General features: G+C 53.8%; 1 pseudogene; it reads right to left on the reverse strand.

Annotated features, from left to right (window-relative positions):
- Positions 1-684: 684 nt before the first annotated feature.
- Positions 685-1,024, reverse strand: LOC132002035 (large ribosomal subunit protein P1-like; annotated as a pseudogene).
- Between the last annotated feature and the right edge of the window lie 4,362 nt (positions 1,025-5,386).

Here is a 5,386-nt window from a genome sequence, read left to right on the forward strand (position 1 = left end):
ATCCTCCCCAGCCTGAGCCTTGTAAATCTCCAGAGCGGGGCCAGCTTAGCACTTATCCATCTCTGGCTTAATGACCTCCCCAGCCTGGCCTGGGAATGATTCAGGAGCAGTGACAGGTCTAATTAGTGAGTACAGACTGCCGCGGGAGCCGGGCTGCAGGAGGAGGAAGAGGGGGCGCCATTCCTGCCCAGGGGCGATAGGGAAGTGAGTCCTGACCCTTGTCCTGTCTGGACCTCGGGGGTCTGGCACACAGGAGGAAGGGCAGGGAGGGGTGGCAAGGGCCTGATGGGTTTCCTTAGTTAATGTCGCCATGTTGGTGGAATGTCTTCCTTGGGGAAGGCTATGGGAGGTGTGCCGCTGGTAACACTATGTGTCGGGGCCATGTGGGGCCCAAGCACTCTCCTAGCAAGGCAGCAAGTTCATGGTTGGATTTGAGGCTGTGTTGACAGCCAGTCAACATCAACGTGAGCGAGTTTTGGGGGTGAGGTCTGATCTTCCTGTGCCTGAGGGAACTGTATTCCAGAGCGATACATGTGAAATTGCATAGCTCCATTTTTAAGGGTGAAAAGTCCAGGCTTAGTGAGAAGATGCATTTTCCAAAGGAGCTATCCTCATGAGGTAGTGAGTTCCCCGTCAGTGAAGAGACAGCCTAGGATCCTCTACTTTTTTTTTTTTTTTAAGAGTTCAGCTTTTTATTGACCAGGTTACAGAAGAGGGGTGGGCAGAAAGACCAAAGTCCATGTCAATATCAGAGTCCTCCGATTCTTCTTTCTTTGCTTCTACTTCCTTCTCCTCAGCTGGGGCAGCCCCAGTGGAGGGAGTGGGACCTTCTGCAGGTGCAACACTGGCTGCTGGGGCAGCTCCCCTAGCTCCTAGAGATGAGGCTCCAATGTTGACATTGGCTAGGGTCTTTGCAAAAACATTTAGATCCCCTGGACCATGAGGGCATTGATCTTATCCTCTGGACCGTGCCTTCATGGTTGTGTGGGACGTAGATGCAGGCCAGCTCCAAGATGGTGGCCATGGAGCCAGTAAGCGCTGAGCGGGTGCTGCCCCACGTGGGACTTGCCGTCAGAGGAAGTGAGGGCCTCACCCCAAAGTGACCTTCCTTGGCGGGACGGAGCCCTTGAGTGGCAGCTGAGGAAAGGGCCAGAATCCTTGACTATGAATGGAACCCCAGCTGTGCATCAGGACTTTCACACATCAGATGATGCGATCTGCAGACCATGCATCTGTCCCATTTGACAGGTGAGGAAGCTGATGTTCAGGGAGGTTCTGGGTTGTACCAGGTCATTCAGAACCGGGATCGGAATGCTGGCCTGCGTGGCTTCGGAACCCAGGGCTCCCCCTCCCTGCCTCTCCCCGCCTCTCTCCATCTGGGCAGAAGACGTGCCCTTTGGGCTGCTCTTCCCCTAAGAGGACGCTCATGATGATTCTGGGGACAAAATGATTCCAGGCCCCAGAACCCAGAGCCACAACCTCCTGGCTGCCTTTGACAGGCTGTTCCACCATGTTGGTGCCCTGGTGGGAAGACATGGGTCCTCTCTCTGCAATCATTCCGTCCTCTCTTGTTCTCATTCTCAGGCCTCATTTTCTTGTCCTCTCCTAGCCTCCTTCTGGCCTCTCTCTGGCCTTGATTCCAGCTCCCACTGAGTTATTTGCTGGGAATTTGGGGGTGGGCTAGGCCTGAGCGTTCTCCTTCTACCAGTCACCTCCAGTGCCTGAATGCAGGAGGCAGCGCTGACACTCCTGCCTGGGGAGATGGATGCCTGCTCTGCCCCCCCACTGACCCCTCTGACCCCCTCCCTGCTCCTGACCCTGGAGCAGGCACCAGGAGGAGGCCTGAGTAATTGGTTCCATCCAAGACTCATTCTCAGTGGCGCGAAAGGGAAAGTTATAAATATTTTTATCTATAACTCACGATGAATAAAAATTTAATTACACTGAAAAATTTAAATTTCATAAGAAATAAATATTAATCCTGGAGAGTGACTTTTGTGGGAAGTTAACTTTCAAACCTCAGTCTGGAGGTGCCTGGGGTCTGGGAAGGAGAGGGAAGCCCTCCAGTTCCAGCTCCCGGTTTGGGGTAGGAGTCTCCCCTCCTGAGACTGAGGGTTCAAAGACTCAGATCATCACCCCGGGAAGAGCCTCCTCACTCAGCTCCCTCCTTCTCCTCAATAATAATTGCTTACCTACCCCAGCCAGACAGTTCTCTAGATGCCGTGGGAACTACAGGGAAGGACATGGACCTTGTTCTTGACCGCGTGGGGCATCCTGTCATGTGGCGGTAGATAGGAAATCAATAATCACCAACACGACTGCCGGGTTAGTACCCTCTGCTGGGCACAAATCGCTGCTTGGTTTTATTTTATTATTATTATTTAACTTTTGGAAAATCCCACACACATACAGAACACGTAAGCATGCAGCGCAGTGAATGAGGACAGTGCCCAGGAAAGCTCCTGGCCCAGGTCAAGGAAAGTTAATGTTGGCTCCCATGCGAGATGTCTTGGGGGGAGGGGTAGGCCTGACTTGAGGAACTTCAAAGACTGCCTGATGAATGATTCGTGCTGCCTGGCCAAGGAGAGAGCAATCTGAGGGTAGGGTGGCCTTATATTAGTAACAACGTCTCAATACATACTGGAGGCTTGTCATGTGCCAGGCCCGATTCTAAGCCCTTGATGGGTCTTAGCTTCTTGGACCCTACAGTGAAGAAACTGAAACACAGAGAGGTTAATGAACAAGGCCCAAGTCACATAGTGGGTGGAAGGCATCGCCGGGTGAAACTTGAGTCCCCTGGCTTCTCTGAGGCGGGACAGCGCAGGTCTTGGCCACAAGCGCCTGGGTTCTAGTACCCCCCCCCCCCGGCACCTCTGCAAACCCTCTGATGTTTCACACCTGCTGTGTGGCCTCAGCTAGGTCTCTTAACCTTTCTGAGCTTCAGGGACCTCTTCTGAGAAACAAGGATTAAACATCCCTGCTGTGCATCTCCATGGGCTTGTCTGGGACTGGAGAGTGGTGACAGAGATGGATGTTGTCATTGGGGTCACAGAACTAACCAGCAGCCGCTCTGGCCCATGGGCTGACGGAGGGACTGCAAGCCGCCTCCCTGGGAGGCAGGGCTTGTTGCCCTTCCCTTCGGACGCTGAGGACATTGACATCTCATGAGGAGGCTGAGAAAGGCGAAGTGGTTGGAGGAGCGGGCTGTAGCGCGTGGGGGGGGGGGGGGGGGGTGTTGCTCGGGGTCTGGGAATGAGGGCAGGATTTGGGACCTGCTCCAGGGGGGCTCTGATGTGAGCAGAAGTGAGCAGGTCCAGGTGTACATGCTGTGTTGGGGGAAAGGGAAAGCAGGGTGGGTTCTGAGCTGCTCACCTCAGCTGCTTCCCCATTCCACAGATGCTAAAACTGAGGCCATCCTGGGCTGGAGCTGCAGAGCCTGGGTCTGGAGCTGGGCTGTAGTTGGGTGGAGGAGGGGAGCAGTGGGGGTAGGAACTCGGACTTGAGCCTGGCCAGCCAAGTCCTTGGCTCTTGAGCCTGAGACTGAGGCTGAAGGGGGTGGCTGGGCCCAAGTGCCACCTTGGGACAGGGCAGTCTTGTCCCAAGAGCCTCATCCAGCAGCTCTCAGGGATGGGTGAGCTAGAACTGCTATGGCTCCCGTGTGGCAAGGAGAACCCAGAGGAGCCTGGGGCTCAGAGCCTAATTTCCCCTGTTATGAACCTCCAGGGAGGTGGGTGACAGAGGCCTACAATTCTCCAGGACTAAATGGGCCAGGTCCTCTTCAGGATTGGAAATTCTCCGAATCCTTATTTGGCTGGCCTAGCACCCTGAGGAGGGCTGCTTCCAGTGGTAGGTGCGAGATCTGCCTTCAGTGGCAAAAACTCAGGAATGCCTCACCCTCCCTGCTATGCAGGCCAGGCCCAGACACACATGTACACGTGCTCACACATCCAGACACGGACCTGTGTGCAGGCATGCACGCGTACATGCACAGATGCGTGTGCTCACACAGACACGTGCACACAGATGCTGGTGCGCAGGTGCCTATACAGCCAGAGAGCGATTCTCCGGCATCCGTGTGGCCCCAGTCCACCCTCCCAGCAGCACTCCGCTGATGGAATACTGTAATATTTTTCTATTAAATGTTGCATTTGTTGTGCCTTTTAGTAGCTCCCCTCATTAAAAATGATATTATCCCCATAAATAAGCCGGCTCCTGAGAAGAGTGCCCGACTCCATTTCTCTTCCTAATTGAGACACTTAGCTTTGATTTGCTCGTCGGCACGCACTGAGCGGATTAATTTTCAATTAATGCTCCTGGGCAGGCAGCGGCAGGCAGTGTGGGCTCGCAGCCCAGCGGCCTGGGAGCAGGGGCAGGGGGGGCACTGGGGGACCCAGAGAGGGTGGCTGAAGGAAAGAGAGTCCTGGGGATGGCCTGGAGCTTTGTGGTTTTGTTCTTTGTGGGTGAGCGAACCCTGGGGGGGACCTCTCCCGGGGGGGAGCACTCTCCACCCAAACCAGGCGCTATGGACTCAAAGTCTTTGTCCTGCGGCGGCAGGACTCCCCAAATTCCCATGTCGAAGCCCTAACTCTCCATGTGATGTATTTGGAGGTGGGTCCCGCTCATCCTCAGAGACTCACCCCTGGTCATTGACGTCCTCAGCAAATTCAGGGAAGGTGGTAGAGCTCTGGGCTAAGTGGCCACAGTGGCCCGCTGGCCCGGGTTCAAATCCTGTTTTTTTTGGTTAGCTTGTGACCTCATCAAGTTATTCCAATAATCCAGGCCTCAGTTTCCTCTAGAAACAAGGGTGATGATAAGAGTACTTTTTTTTTTTTTTAAGGATTTTATTTATTTGTCAGAGAGAGAGAGAGAGAGAGTGAGCGCAAGCATACAAGCAGGCAGAGGCGGAGAGAGAAGCAGGCTCCCTGCCGAGCAAGAAGCCTTGATTCGGGATTCAATCCCAGGATGCTGCGATCATGACCTGAGCCAAAGGCAGCAGCTTAACTGACTGAGCCACCCCGGCGTCCCAAGAGTACGGTTTTCATAGGGACTGTTAACAAACAAAATTCAACAGAGTACATTGGAAAAATCTCATAGGCTTTGTTAAGTTATTCATAAATCAGGCAGCATCCCGTCTAGCAAGAAGAAGAAGAGAGGAACTTCGAGGAGCTGTACAAAATGGAAAGTTTTGGGGTGCCTGGGTGGTTCAGTGGGTTAAGCCTCTGCCTTTGGCTTGGGTCATGATCTCAGGGTCCTGGGATCGAACCCCGCATCAGGCTTTCCGCTCAGCAGGGAGCCTGCTTCCCTTCCTCTCTCTCTCTGCCTGCCTCTCTGCCTACTTGTGATCTCTGTCTGTCAAATAAATAAAATCTTAAAAAAAAAAGGAAAA

The sequence above is a fragment of the Mustela nigripes genome, chromosome 14 (genome assembly GCF_022355385.1).
Source record: "Mustela nigripes isolate SB6536 chromosome 14, MUSNIG.SB6536, whole genome shotgun sequence".
Lineage (NCBI taxonomy): Eukaryota > Metazoa > Chordata > Mammalia > Carnivora > Mustelidae > Mustela > Mustela nigripes.